This window comes from Salmo salar, chromosome 09, assembly GCF_965601325.2.
Source record: "Salmo salar chromosome 09, fSalSal1, whole genome shotgun sequence".
NCBI lineage: Eukaryota > Metazoa > Chordata > Actinopteri > Salmoniformes > Salmonidae > Salmo > Salmo salar.
Genome location: NC_138299.1, coordinates 148,879,774 through 148,896,041, shown reverse-complemented (window position 1 = coordinate 148,896,041; position 16,268 = coordinate 148,879,774). Strand labels below are relative to the sequence as shown.

Genomic DNA, 16,268 nt, shown 5'->3' with positions numbered 1-16,268 from the left:
AGCACGTCCGGTGAACAGGTCAGGGTTCCATAGCCGCAGGCAGAACAGTTGAAACTGGAGCAGCAGCACGGCCAGGTGGACTGGGGACAGCAAGGAGTCATCATGCCAGGTAGTCCTGAGGCATGGTCCTAGGGCTCAGGTCCTCAGAAAGAAAGAAAGAGAGAATTAGAGAGAGCATATTTAAATTCACACAGGACACCGGATAAGACAAGAGAAATACTCCAGATGTAACAGACTGACCCTAGCCCCCCGACACATAAACTTAGTAATCATAAGAAGAGTCTGGTAACAGCAGTGTAACGTAGACGCAGGGAGTCAGGAAGCAGATGCAGTCAGTGAGTTTAATATGAACTAACATACTATATACTAGGCGGTGTCAGAGGAATGGCCCCAAAAAATTGTTGGAGACTCCAGTCACCCTTGTCATAGACTGTTTTCTCTGCTACCGCACGCAAGCGGTACCGGAGCGCCAAGTCTAGGACCGAAAGGCTCCTTAACAGCTTCTACCCCCAAGCCATAAGACTGCTGAACAATTAATCAAATGGCCACCCGGACAATTTACATTGACACTGCTGCTACTCGCTGTTTATTATCTATGCATAGTCACTTTACAAATTACCTCGACTAACCTGTACCCCCGCATATTGACTCGGTACCGGTATCCCCTGTATATAGCCTCTTTATTGTTATCCAATTTTTTTGTTACTTTAGTTTGTCCTGCAATATCTGTTAAGGGCTTGTAAAGTGAGCATTTCACGGTAAGGTCTACACCTGTTGTATTCGGCGCATGTGATAAATAACATTTGATTTGATTTGACATAGAGCGACTACACGAACAAGAGTATTGTCTGAACATGAACACAGAAACAATACTGCCTGATGGGTGATAACAAAGGAGTGCTAGACAAAGGGGGAGTAATCAGGGAAGTGATGAAGTCCAGGAGGGATCTGACGGCATAGGCGGGGCTTCCCTTGATGTCCAGGGGAGGCGGAGGGGTGTCATGAGGGACAGCATTAGCCAGGGGAACAGGAACCACTGGCCTGAGGAGGGATGTTACCTCATTGACCCCCACCCCCTCTCCCCCCGAGGACTTTGAATGGCCCCATAAACCGGGGGCTCAGCTTCCGTCAGGGCAGCTGGAGTGGGAGGTTCCTGGTGGAGAGCCAGACATAGCCTTCCCTGTAGCTCAGTTGGTAGAGCATGGTGTTTGCAACGCCAGGGTTGTGGGTTCGATTCCCATGGGGGGCCAGCACAGAAAAAAAAAATGTATGAAATGTATGCATTCACTACTGTAAGTTGCTCTGGATAAGAGTGTCTGCTAAATGACTAAAATGTAAAAAAAAATATCACCAGGGTGGAACATGGGAGCCTCACTGTGGTAATGGTCCGATTGCTCCTTCTGGCGGTGGATGGTGCATTGGAACCTGACGTGGGCAGGGTTCCTAAGCTCAGTAATCACTCGTCCACCGCAGGAGCTTCGGTCTGGCTAGTACCCCAGGACGCATTGGAAGGGAGACAGCCCGGTGGAGGAGTGACAAAGTGAATTCTGTCTGTACTCCGCCCAGGGAAGGAACCGGGCCCACTCCCTCTGCTGGTCCTGGCAGTGACTCCTATGGAACCTCCCCAGCTCCTGGTTCTTCCTCGCCACCTGCCCATTGGACTGAGGCTTGTATCTGGATGTGAGGCTGACCATGACCCCCAGCTTCTACATGAAGGCTCTCCATACCTGTGACATGAATTAGGGGCCAAAGTCAGAGATGATGTCCTCTGGAAGGCCATAGTGCTGGAAGACCTGCTGGAACAGTGCCTCAGCAACCTGGAGAGTGGTAGGGAGACCAGAAAGACAGATAAAATGTCAGGATTTAGAAAATCTGTCCACAACAACCAGAATAGTGGTGCAACCATCAGAAGAGGGGAGATCAGTGATGAAATCAATGGACAGATGAGACCAAGGCTGCTGAGGCACGGGAAGTGGAAGGAGTTTCAATGCTGGAGTGTGCTGGGGAGCTTTGGTTTGGACACATACGGAGCAGGAGGTGACGTAGCGAGCGACATCCTGCGCCAAGATGGATTGAATGGTGCGGGTGATACCTGGGTGTCCAGTGGCAAGAGTCAGGTCGCCCAGGTCAACAGCCGATCTCTTACCTCCGTTGGTGCGCTCCGGAGGGCAGGTAGCAGGAGCGGATTCCCTCTCCAGAGCCTGGCGGATGTCCACGTCTACGTCCCAAAGCACAGGGACAACAATTCGGGAGGGCAGAATGATGGGTGCACTCAGGACAGAGACCTCTCTCGAATCGCGGGTTCAGCCACCTCGCTGTCCGTATGTACTCCAGGTTCCGACGGTCGGTGAGGAGGAGAAATTGGTCCTTTGCGCTGTCCAGCCAGTGTCTCCACTCCTCTAGTGCTAACTTCACCACCAAGAGCTCCCGGTCGCCAATGTCATAGTTCCTCTCTGCAGGAGAGAGTATTTTAGAGTTGTAGGCACATGAATACAATTTGTGTGGGTTAGTTGGCATTGTGACAGGACAGCCCCCACACCCACTTCTGAGGCGTCCACCCCCACCATGAAGGGCAGTGAAGGATTTGGGTGTTTCAGCAACGGGGCGGAGGTGAAACTCCTCTTCAGTAGGTGGAAGGCCTCATCGACTGCAGGACTCCACATCAACTTACGGGGACTACCCTTGCAGAGAAAGGTGAGGTGACGGAGCTGAAGTTTTTAACCTCTATGGGCTAGGTAGCCAGTGTAATCCCGTGGCGCGTTATTGAAATACCTAAAAAATGCAAAAACTTCAATTTTTCAAACATATGACTATTTTACACCATTTTAAAGACAAGACTCTCGTTAATCTAACCACACTGTCCGATTTCAAAAAGGCTTTACAACGAAAGCAAAACATTAGATTATGTCAGCAGAGTACCCAGCCAGAAATAATCAGACACCCATTTTTCAAGCTAGTATATAATGTCACAAAAACCGAGAAGACAGCTAAATGCAGCACTAACCTTTGATGATCTTCATCAGATGACACACCTAGGACATTATGTTATACAATACATGCATGTTTTGTTCAATCAAGTTCATATTTATATCAAAAAACAGCTTTTTACATTAGCATGTGACGTTCAGAACTAGCATACCCCCCGCAAACTTCCGGTGAATTTACTAAATTACTCACGATAAACGTTCACAAAAAGCATAACAATTATTTTAAGAATTATAGATACAGAACTCCTCTATGCACTCGATATGTCCGATTTTAAAATAGCTTTTCGGTGAAAGCACATTTTGCAATATTCTAAGTAGATAGCCCGGCATCACAGGGCTAGCTATTTAGACACCCAGCAAGTTTAGCACTCACCAAAGTCAGTTTTACTATAAGAAAAATGTTATTACCTTTGGTGTTCTTCGTCAGAATGCACTCCCAGGACTTCTACTTCAATAAAAATTATTGAGGGTGTGCCTAATGATGAGGTGCAGGTGTGCATAATGATGGTTGCCAGGTCTGTGTAATGATGGGTTGCCAGGACCGGTGGTTAGTAGACCGGCAATGTCGAGCACCAGAGGGGGGGAACAGGAGAAGACGTGACAAGCAGTTGTTACATAATGTTGCTGCTACCGTCTCTTATGACCGAAAATAACTTCTGGACATGAGAACAGCCATTACTCACCGCGAACTGGAAGAAACATTTTCCTTTAACGAGTCCGACGAGAATGATATCCTGCTTTCACTGGAACAGGCCCAGATCCACATCTATTGCGTGAAGAAAAGACGCAGGAAAAGGGGTCACAGATCAGGCAGCCTTCTGAGAATCTGTAGGTGAGTGAGTAAACTTCCATTGCCATCCATTCTTCTTGCTAACGTGCAATCATTGGAAAATAAAATTGATGACCTACAATTAAGATTATCCTACCAACGGGACATCAAAAACTGTAACATCTTATGTTTCACCAAGACATGACTGAACAACGATATGGATAATATAGAGCTAGCAGGGTTTTCCATGCACCGGCAGAACAGAGACGCTACCTCTGGTAAGACGAGGGGTGTGGTGTGTGTCTATTTGTCAATAACAGCTGGTGCGCGATGTCTAATATTGAAGAAGTCTCGAGGTATTGCTCGCCTGAGGTAGAGCCCATTATGATAAGCTGTAGACCACACTATCTATCCAGAGATTTCTCATCTATATTATTCATAGCCGTCTATTTACCACCACAGAACGAAGCTGGCACTAAGACCACTCTCAACTAACTCTATAAGGCCATAAGCAAAGAAAAAATTGCTCACCCAGAAGCGGCGCTCGTAGTGGCCAGGGACTTTAATGCAGGCAAACTTAAATCAGTTTTACCAAATTTTTACCAGCATGTCACATCAACCAGAGAAAAAAAATTCTAGACCACCTTTACTCCACACACAGAGATGCATACAAAGCTCTCCCCCTGCCCTCAATTTGGCAAATCTGACCATAATTCTTTCCTCCGGAAGTACCAGTGACTCGCTCAATACGGAAGTGGTCAGATGATGCAGATGAAACACTACAGAACTGTTTTGCTAGCACAGACTGGAATATTTTCCGGGATTCGTCCAATGCCATTGAGGAGTACACCACCTCAGTCATCTGCTTCATCAGTAAGTGCATCAACGATGTCGTCCCCACTGTGACTGTACGTACATATCCCAACCAGAAGTCATTGAATCCTACTACACCGGCTCTGACGCTCGTCGGATGTGGCAGGGCCTGAAAACTATTACGGTTACAAAGGCAAACCCAGACGCAAGCTGCCCAGTGACGCGAGCCTACCAGATGAGCTAAATGCCTTTTAGGCTCGTTTCGAGGCAAACAACACTGAAGCATGCACGAGAGCACCAGCTAATCTGGATGACTGTGTGATAACACTCTCAGTTGCCGATGTGAACAAAACCTTTAAACAGGTCGACATTCACAATGCCGCTGGGCCAGACAGATTACCAGGATGTTGCATCACCGCCTGGTATGGCAACTGCTTGGTATCTGACCATAAGGCGATACAGAGGGTAGCTTGGGGCCAAGCTTCCTGTCATCCAGGAAATCCCATTTATGGTGTCAGAGGAAATCCCATAAAATTGTTTTCTCTGCTACCACACAGCAAGCGGTACTGGAGCGCCAAGTCTAGGACCAAAAGGCTCCTAAACAGCTTCTACCCCCAAGCCATAAGACTGCTGAACAATTCATAAAATCACCACCGGACAATTTACATTGATCCCCCCTCCCTTTTTGTACACTGCTCGCTGTTTATTATCTATGTATAGTCACCTACCTACATGTACAAATTACCTCAACTAACCTGTACCCCTGCACATTGACTCGGTACCGGTGCCCCCTGTATATAGCCTCGTTATTCTTATTGTGTTACTTTTTATCATTACTTTTAATTTTTGTCTACTTGGTAAATATTTTCTTAACTCTTCTTGAACTGCACTGTTGGTTAAGGGCTTGTAAGTAAGTATTTCACAGTAAAGTCTACACTTGTTGTATTCGGCGGATGTGACAAATAAAGTTTGATTTGATGTGTGTGTAGCATGAATGTATAACATCTTTATTTACCCCTTCAACATTAAATACAAGCATGTGTGTGTGTGTGTGTGTGTGTGTGTGCATGTGCGTGTCTAGACATTGGTGGTGTAGCAGAGGGTATTCAGGCTGGCCCTGGGTACCTGCGCAGTGTGGGGTAAACTTATACCCACTCAATAGACCTGTCGGAGGGCGGTACAGGTACTTCATGTTTGTGTGCGTGTCAACATCACCTGAAGTGATTCCAGTCCCACCAGTACAAGGGTTTATAAAAGCACACAGGTGTAGCACTGCGAAAGGTGTCAGAACACTAAGTACAGTTCAGAGGACACACCAGAGACCGGGCTGAGAGAGAGAGAGCGACAGAGGGCAACCGTGGTGCAACACAACTTTGGATTTCCACAGTGTACACACTGACAGGTAAACTCAGTTTGAGTGAGGACATCATCTTAGTTGGACCATTATCATCCACTGAGGGAAAACTTTGCTTTGTAATCTCCCATTATAATAACAGTGTAATAATGACGTCCATTATGTTGATATGTACCCACTTTGAGGCTAAGGTGAGCTTGCCGTGTTATGGCTACTCTCCCTTAACAAAAGTGGTGCGTGCATATATTTTTGAATTGACATTCCGCTAACGTTCTTGTTTACAAAAACCCTATGAGTGAAGAGTGGCATGTCTGTCAGTAAACATATTGTACGTTATATGACTGATCTGACTCCACTCCAAACTTTGTATACATGTGGGTGTGTAGTGGGGTTAGTTTGTGGTCTTGTATATTGTTGAGGATTTTAACATTTTAACACATTGTTTTATTGTTATTGTTATTTGAGAAATTTACAACATGTGCCTACATTTATCAGTGTAAATATTGAGTGAATTATTTAATTGGCTGAAACATCAAAATGTGAATAACATTGCATTTAAACACAAAATGATGATTACAAGGGTGGAAATGGTCCCTAAACCTTGGCATTGTTTGCACAACCTTTAAATAAATGATTATAACATTTTCCTGGGGAAATCATTAATTGTTTCATTAATTGAAATCATTAATTAGCGACAATGACAACTGAACCACACAGTACTAATAAAATCATCGCTCTATTTCAAAAGTATATTATTGAAAAGCATCAGCCAAGCATTGTATCAAAGTAAACCTCAAATAAAATGATCTTGGCATTCATTATATCACCTTACAGTAACAATGGGGGGAATCATAATTACGTGTGAAAGGCTTTCTGAGATCCAAAGCTTCTCAACAAAGAATAGTGTGTGACTATCGGATTTCTGTTTGTGAAATAAAGGACATTTCAAAGCTTTGAGCGTAGGAACAAAGCTTACTACACTGGCCATTTTGTACTTAACACTCACTAACAAGTGCACCACCATCCAACTATTTGGCATAGCTTGGCAGCAACACAGGTCAGATTTATTCAGAAAACATAATCTTGCCAGGGACCATCCATCAAACAGTTTACCTTACCAGTGGTCACTATGCCAGTTTTATATAATTAGCATTTTAGTCATTTAGCAGATGCTCTTATCCAGAGCGAGTTACAGGAGCAACTACAGTAAAGGGGCACATCAAAAGATTTTTCACATAGTCAGCTCAGGGATTCAACCCAGCAACCTTTTGGTTTCTGGCTCAACACTCTTAACTGCTAGGCTACCTGCCGCCCTATACAGCTTGCCTTGCAAAAGTATTCATCCCCCTTGGCATTTTTCCTATTTGTTGCGTTACAACCTGTAATTTAAATTGATTTTTATTTGGATTTCATGTAATGGACATACGCATAATAGTCGAAATTGGTGAAGTGAATTAAAAATAATAACTTGTTTAAAGAAAATACAAAAAATACAAAACTAAAAATGTGGTATGTATTAACCTCCTTTGCTATGAAGCCCCTAAATAAGATCTGGGGCAACGTGTCACATGATCTGTGACATGTTCTCAGTATACATACACCTGTTCTGAAAGGCCCCAGAGTCTGCAACACCACTTAGCAAGGGGCACCACCAAGCAAGCGGCACCATGAAGACCAAGGAGCTCTCCAAACAAGTCAGGGATAAAGTTGTGGAGAAGTACAGATCAGGGTTGGGTTATAAAAAAAATATCTGAAACTTTGAACATCTCACGGAGCACCATTAAATCCATTATTAAAAAATAGAAAGAATATGGCACCAAAACAAACCTGCCAAGAGAGAGTCGCCCACCAAAACTCACAGACCAGGCAAGGAGGGCATTAATCAGAGAGGCAACAAAGAGACCAAAGATAACGCTGAAGGAGCTGCAAAACTCCACAGTGGAGATTGGAGTATCTGTCCATAGGACATCTTTAAGCCGTACACTCCACAGAGCTGGGCTTTACGGAAGAGTGGCCAGAAAAAAAAACATAGCTTAAAGAGAAAAATAAGCAAACACGTTTGGTGTTCGCCAAAAGGCATGTGGGAGACTCCTCAAACATATGGAAGAAGGTACTCTGGTCAGATGAGACTAAAACTGAGCTTTTTGGCCATCAAGGAAAACACTATGTCTGGCACAAACCCAACACCTCTCATCACCCCGAGAACACCATCCCCACAGTGAAGCATGGTGGTGACAGCATCATGCTGTGGGGATGTTTTTCATTGGCAGGGACTGGGAAACTGGTCAGAATTTAAGGAATGATGGATGATGCTAAATACAGGGAAATTCTTGAGGGAAACCGGTTTCATTCTTCCAGAGATTTGAGACTGGGACGGAGGTTCACCTTCCAGCAGGACAATAACCCTAAGCATACTGCTAAAGCAACACTCGAGTGGTTTAAGGGGAAACATTTAAATGTCTTGGAATGGCCTATTCAAAGCCCAGACCTCAATCCAATTGAGAATCTGTGGTATAACTTAAAGATTGTTGTACACCAGCAGAACCCATCAGAACTTGAAGGAGCGGGAGCAGTTTTGCCTTGAAGATTAGGCAAACATCCCAGTGGCTAGATGTGCCAAGCTTATAGAGACATACCCCAAGAGACTTGCAGCTGTAATTGCTGCAAAAAGGTGGCTCTACAAAGTATTGACTTTGGGGGGGTGAATAGTTATGCACGCTCAAGTTTTCAGTTTGTTTCACAATAAAAAAAATATTTAGCATTTTCAAAGTGGTAGGCATGTTGTGTAAATCAAATGATTCACAAATGACAACCCCCCCCAACAAATCAATTTTAATTCCAGGTTGTAAGGCAACAAAATAGGCAAAATGCCAAGGGGGTGAATACTTTTGCAAGCCACTATATGTGGTTGTAGTAGGCTAGATGAGGATGCTTTTAGGGAGGTTATGGTTATCTGACTGATTTGGGCTAGTGGAGTGATATATTTCAACAATCATTTTCTTTTTGGTATGATTTTGGGTCTTAACTATGGGACAGTATGTCCCCAGGATCACAGAAATGTACCTGTTTGTTTCCAGATTTTTTCCAGACATGCATGCCACTATGCAAATGAAATGCCATTAGTAACCCTAACGTGATCCATATTTATTTTTTATATTGAAAAGTATGTAAAAATATATGTTTTATTCTTAGATACAGCTCTGCCTATATGTACCTCTATTCCACAGCCCAAATAACTGCACTATACAGTATATACAAAAGTATGTGGACACCCCTGCAAAGTGGATTCGGCTATTTCAGCCACACCCGTTGCTGACAGGTGTATCAAATCGAGCACACAGCCATGTAATCTCCATAGACAAACAATGGCAGTAGAATGACCTTACTGAAGAGCACAGTGACTTTCAACATGGCACCGTCATAAGATGCCACCTTTCCAACAAGTCAGTTAATCCAATTTCTGCCCTGCTAGAGCTGTCTCGGTCAACTGTAAGTGCTGTTATTGTGAAGTGGAAACGTCTAGGATTAACAGCTGCAAAGTGATAGGCCACACAAGCTCACAGAACAGGACCGCCGAGCACTGAAGCACATAGTGTTTAAACATAATTAGTCCTCGTTTACAACACTCACTACCGAGATCCAAACTGCCTCTGGAAGCAACATCAGCTGTTTGTCCGGAGCTTCATAAAATGGGTTTCCATGGCCGAGCAGCCGTACACAAGCCTAAGATCCGTGGTGTAAAGCTTGCCGCCATTGGACTCTGGAGCAGTGGAAATGCGTTGTCTGGACTGATGAATCACGTTTCACAATCTGTCCATCCGATGTCCGAAACTGGATTTGGCGGACGCCAGGAGAATTCTACCTGCCCCAATGCATAATGCCAACTGTAAAGTTTGGTGGAGGAGGAATAATGGTCTGGAGCTATTTTTCATGGTTCGGGCTAGGCACATTAATTCCAGTGAAGGGAAATTTTAATGCTACAGCATATAATGACATTCTAGATGATTCTGTGCTTCCAACTTTCTAACAATTTGGGGAAGGCCCTTCCTGTTTCAGCATGACAATGGCCCAGTGCACAAAGCAAGGTCCATACAGAAATGGTTTGTCGAGATCGGTGTGGAAGAACAGCAGGTTTATCTCTCTGGTCACCCCCAAAGCCAATTCCTCCTTTGGCCGTCTCTCCTTCCAGTTATCTGCTGCCAATGACTGGAACGAACTACAAAAATCTCTGAAACTCGAAACACTTACCTCACTCACTAGCTTTAAGCACCAGCTGTCAGAGCAGCTCACAGATCACTGCACCTGTACATAGCCCATCTATAATTTAGCCCAAACAACTACCTCTTCCCCTACTGTATTCATTTATTTTGTTCCTTTGCACCCCATTATTTCTATTTCTACTTTGCACTTTCTTCCACTACAAATCTACCATTCCAGTGTTTTACTTGCTATATTGTATTTACTTTGCCACCATGGCCTTTTTTGCCTTTACCTCCCTTATCTCACCTCATTTGCTCACATTGTATATAGACTTATTTTTCTACTGTATTATTGACTGTAAGTTTGTTTTACTCCATGTGTAACTCTGTGTTGTTGTATGTGTCGAACTGCTTTGCTTTATCTTGGCCAGGTCTCAATTGTAAATGAGAACTTGTTCTCAACTTGCCTACCTGGGTAAATAAAGGTGAAATAAAAATGTTTTTTTTTAAACTTGGCTGGCCTGCACAGAGCCCTGACCTGAACCCCATTGAACACCTTTGGGATGAATTGTAAAGCCGACTTCAGTGCCCGACCTCACTAATGCTCTTGTGGCTGAATGGAAGCAAGTCACCGCAGCAATGTTTCAACATCTAGTGGAAAGCCTTCCCAGAAGAGTGGAGGCTGTTATAGCAGCAAAAGGGGGACCAACTCCATAGTAATGCCCATGATTTTGGAATGAGATGTTCAACGAGCAGGTGTCCACATACTTTTGGTCATGTAGTGTACAGTATATACCTCAGCCCACTTACCCACACACCTAAACCCAATTACCCTCATAACTTAACCCTAACACCCACATGCCAATTTCCTAATAATGATACAATCAAGTACCCATACACCCATATCCTAATGCTAAATGCACTATTTGTTACTCTGCCTGTATTCTCTAAGTCACCAACAATAACCTATATCCAGCTATTCGCTACACACCCCAACCCTGTTATTTGCATATCTTAGTCCTGTGAACTTTGATCGGTCTACTGCTACATGCAAGCCATAATTGTTTTAAAAATTGCTGTTCTTCTGCATTTCAGCCCCAATATTTATACAAACCAGGTCTTCATCTATACTTCAGCTCCAATTTACATACCAAAGTCTGCACCTGTTCTTGAACTCAATTAGCCAACTAAGCCAGGTCTACATGTGCCAAAGCCTAAATATCCATAAACTGTAAAACAGGTCTACCCCTGCACCTCAACTCCAGTAAACCAGGTCTAGCATTGTATTCAGCAAAACGCACATAAACCAGGTCTAGCATTGTGCAAGAGACACTAAACAAACCTATTGATATTAAATATTTGTTAAGATATTACACCAATTCCCCCTAAAATAACAAAATAGTATGTTTTACAGTCAAAATCTGTCACACCCTGACCAGGTGAACTCTTCTATTTTGGTCAGGGTGTGGCATTTCTATAGCTTATTTTCGATGTTTTTGGTATAGCCTTGCTTTGGGGCGTATTTCTATGTTGGGTTCTGTCGATTCCCAATCAGAGACAGCTGTCACTAGTTGCCTCTGATTGGGGAATCATATTTAAGTTCCTTTTCCCCCCACGATGTTTGTGGGTTGTTGTCTCTTTATGTTGGAGCAGTAGCGATACGTTTATTCTCTGTTTTGACCGTGTTATTTCAGTCTGTAATAAATAACATGAGTTCGCTCCCAGCTGCGCCTTGGTCCACTTCTTCCTTCCTGCACGACGATCGTTACAGAACAACCCACCAAACCAGGACCAAGCAGCGGGAGGAAAAGGAGCGCGAGAGATGGGCTCGCGAGGGAAAGGAGTTCTGGACCTGGGAGGAGATCATGTCGGGGAAAGGACCCTGGCGGAAGGATTCCCAGGTCGAGGAGGTGATGCCAGCCGGTGGAAGGAGTCGCAGGCGGCGGTCGAGGAGGCCCGGAAGACACCCCCAAGAATTTTTTTTGGGGGGGCTAATGGGGTGGTACGGAAGGGCAGAGGAAGAGCCCAGACCACTGCTCTCGTGGGGGATAACGGCGAAGGAGGAGGCAGAGATGTGGCAGGTCCTGGAGGACCTGCGTAGGGACAGCGTGGAGGAAGAGCCTTGGGTGGCAGAGGTGCGCACGGTATCGCCAGTGTGCCTGCACAGCCCAGTGCGCTCTGTGCCAGCGCCCCACATTTGCCGGGCTAGGGGGAGTGTTCAGCGAGGACGTGTTGTGCCGGCTCAGCGCTCCTGGCCTCCGGTGCCCCTTCTCGGTCCGATGTATCCTGCGCCGAGGACGCGCACTGTGTCTCCGGTACGGCTGCACAGCCCAGTGCGTTCTGTGCCAGCGCTCCACACTTGCCAGGCTAAGGTGGGTGTTGAGCCAGAACGGGTGATGTCAGCTGTGCACTCCAGACCTCCAGTGCGCCTCCTCGGTCCAGGATATCCGGCGCCGCTTATGCGCACTGTGTCGCCGGTGTGCAGTCACAGTCCAGTCCGGCCCGTCCCTGCTCCCCGCACCAGGTTAGTGGTGCGTGTCCACAGTCCTGTCCGGCCCATCCCTGCTCCCCGCACCAGGTTAGTGGTGCGCGTCCCCAGTCCAGTCCGGCCCGTCCCTGCTCCCCGCACCAAGCCAGTGGTGTGTGGCCCCAGTCCAGTCCGGCCCGTCCCTGCTCCCCGCACCAGGTTAGTGGTGCGTGTCCCCAGTCCTGTCCGGCCCATCCCTGCTCCCCGCACCAAGCCAGTGGTGCGTGTCCCCAGTCCTGTCCGGCCCATCCCTGCTCCCCGCACCAGGTTAGTGGTGCGCGTCCCCAGTCCAGTCCGGCCCGTCCCTGCTCCCCGCACCAAGCCAGTGGTGTGTGGCCCCAGTCCAGTCCGGCCCATCCCTGCTCCCCACACCAGGTTAGTGGTGCGTGTCCCCAGTCCTGTCCGGCCCATCCCTGCTCCCCGCACCAGGTTAGTGGTGCGCGTCCCCAGTCCAGTCCGGCCCGTCCCTGCTCCCCGCACCAAGCCAGTGGTGTGTGGCCCCAGTCCAGTCCGGCCCGTCCCTGCTCCCCGCACCAGGTTAGTGGTGCGTGTCCCCAGTCCTGTCCGGCCCGTCCCTGCTCCCCACACCAGGTTAGTGGTGCGTGTCCACAGTCCTGTCCGGCCCATCCCGGCTCCCCACACCAAGCTGGTGGTGCATGTCCCCAGTCCAGTCCGGCCCGTCCCTGCTCCCCGCACCAGGTTGGTGGTGCGTGTCCCCAGGCCAGTCCGGCCCGTCCCTGCTCCCCGCACCAGGTTGGTGGTGCGTGTCCCCGGTCCTGTCCGGCCCGTCCCTGTTCCCCGCACCAGGCCCACGGCGCGTGTCCACAGTCCGGCACGGCCTGTGTCCGGTCCACCGGTCGGCGGCTCCGCTCCGGAGCCTGAGCATGCCGCTCCACCGTGGTCCAGTCCGGGCCAGATGTAGGGCTAGGGTGGAGGCAGGGGGAGAAACACGCCCGGGGCCAGAGCCTCCACCGAGGGTGAGGCGCCCACCCGGATCCCCCCCCCCCCCCTAATAGACTTTAGGTTGGTGCGCCGGGAGTACGCACCGTTGGAGGGGGGGTACTGTCACGCCCTGACCAGGTGATCTCTTCTATTTTGGTCAGGGTGTGGCATTTCTATAGTTTATTTTCTATGTTTTTGGTATAGCCTTGCTTTGGGGCGTATTTCTATGTTGGGTTCTGTCGATTCCCAATCAGAGACAGCTGTCACTAGTTGCCTCTGATTGGGGAATCATATTTAAGTTCCTTTTCCCCCCACGATGTTTGTGAGTTGTTGTCTCTTTTTGTTGGAGCAGTAGCGATACGTTTATTCTCTGTTTTGACCGTGTTATTTCAGTCTGTAATAAATAACATGAGTTCGCTCCCAGCTGCGCCTTGGTCCACTTCTTCCTTCCTGCACGACGATCGTTACAAAATCACTGATTTAAACATAATGGATAATGGTAAAATCACCTGGGTCTTAACTATGGCATGTGCCCAGGATTACAAAATGTAAGTGCATATTAAAATGTGCAAGTGATGCATAGCAACTGCTAGTAAGTAGAGAAACGTGGTTGGGGTAGGTATGTGAAATCATTTGATTGATCATAGACTGACTGAGATATTTGTGCTGGTGAGTTGTTTCATATAATGATATTTTGATGAAAATGAATGTCAGTGGGACTTTTACATTTATGTTTAACCCAATTAGTTAAAGTATTAACTATTTCATAAACTAATTCTTATTATCTCTAACAGAAGACAGGACCTAAAAAATTATGTTTGGCATCAGGAAGCGCATCCAGGACCACCTGGTGGAGCGAAGAATCCGCCGAACCCGGCTGGTGACCAAATATGGCCAATGCAACATTGAATTTGGTAACATGAAATGCGGCAACCAGTTTGCCTTCCTCGTGGACTTCTGGACGACCTTCGTGGAGTTCCGTTGGCGCTTTGTCCTCTTCTTCTTCACCGTCTCGTTCATCCTGAGCTGGTTCATCTTCGGACTACTGTGGTTCTGGATCGCCTGGAGCAACGGGGACCTGACCTGGCAGAACCCCTCAAAAGGCCACAAGTACTGCGTGGAAAACGTTTCTGATCTCATTACAGCATTCCTCTTCTCCATGGAGACACAGACCAGCATCGGGTATGGTGTACGTGTCATCACCCCTCACTGTTCTGGTGCTGTAACCCTCATCATTACCCAGTTTCTCATAGGTTCCATCATCAACTGTTTCATGTGTGGAATCATCCTAGCCAAGATCTCCATCCCTAAGAAAAGGGCCAAGACCATCACATTCAGTCAGACAGCTGTCATCTGTCCTAAGAAAGACTTCCTTTGCCTCATGATAAGAGTGGCCAACTTACGCAAGACCCTGATGATCGGGAGCCAGATCTATGGCAAGTTGTTGAGGACAACCATGAAACCCAATGAGGAGACAATTATCATGGACCAGGTGAACATTGAGTTCATGGTGGACGCTGGGAAGGACAACCTCTTCTTTGTGTGTCCTCTCACACTCTACCATGTGATTGACAAGGCTAGCCCTTTTTTTGAGATGGCAGTGGACACACTCCATAAGCAGGAGTTTGAGCTGGTGGTCTTTCTGGACGGCACAGCCGAGACCACCAGCTCAGCCTGCCAGGTCAGGACCTCCTTCATCCCTCAGGAGATCATGTGGGGTTACAGCTTCCTGCCAATCATCTCCCGCAGTAAAGAGGGCAAGTACAGAGTGAACTTCTCCAACTTCTCCAAAGTGGTGCCCGTGGCCACTGCACATTGTTCCTACTGCTTCCACAACATGAAGGCACACCACCTCCACTGCATTAACGGAATCGACAACTGGGAATTTGAAGTGAATGATAACTTTGAACAACCTAATATGACCAAGATGTGAGTTTATGTGGCCTGAGGAACAGAAGACAGTTATAGGTTGTACACGCTTAGAAAAAAGGATGCTAAAGGGTTCTTCGGCTGTGCCCATAGAATAACTATTTTTAGTTCAACATTGCAAAAATTACAAATCTGAACAAGGCTAATTTTCTTGTATTCATACTTTAAAATCATATTATCTTATTTTAAGAATGATTTCCTTATCAAGTGCTAACTGTGTTAGACTATGTAGCTTGTTTTAGGAATATATGTCTTGAGTTGTCTTACCACAAGTTAAATGAGACACATTCTTGAGGGAACAGCTTTTTGAAGCTGGAATCTACTGATCTACAAGAATTTGAAGATATGTAGGCTTGTTCTAAGAATCACACTTGACGAGACTATAAAATTAATATTTGTATTAAAATCATTTACAACCCAGATATGAAACAAACTGCTTTTTTCAATATGCCACAGCAGACACTTTTATGCAAAGCAACTTACAGTACATTATGTGAATTCCCCCAGTGGGAAACAAAGCCCCAAACCTGCCATCTGAGCTAGTGCTGGACAACATTAGAACACCTATTCATTATAACTGTGACGTGCAAGGACATCCCCAAGATAATGCTTCATTGGAGCATACATGCTGCTTTTGAAAGTGAGTGAGTAGTAGGACGTAAAATCTATAAGCCTTTCCTAATATACCAACTTTGGGGCATGGGCAAGGTTAGGGACAGCAACTTTATATGCTAACAAATCCCTATTC

The 16,268-nt window shown here is 46.4% G+C and overlaps 1 pseudogene; it reads left to right on the top strand.

Moving 5' to 3' along the window:
• Nucleotides 1-14,401: 14,401 nt before the first annotated feature.
• Nucleotides 14,402-15,964, top strand: LOC106613175 (ATP-sensitive inward rectifier potassium channel 1 pseudogene; annotated as a pseudogene).
• The last annotated feature ends 304 nt before the right edge of the window (nucleotides 15,965-16,268 follow it).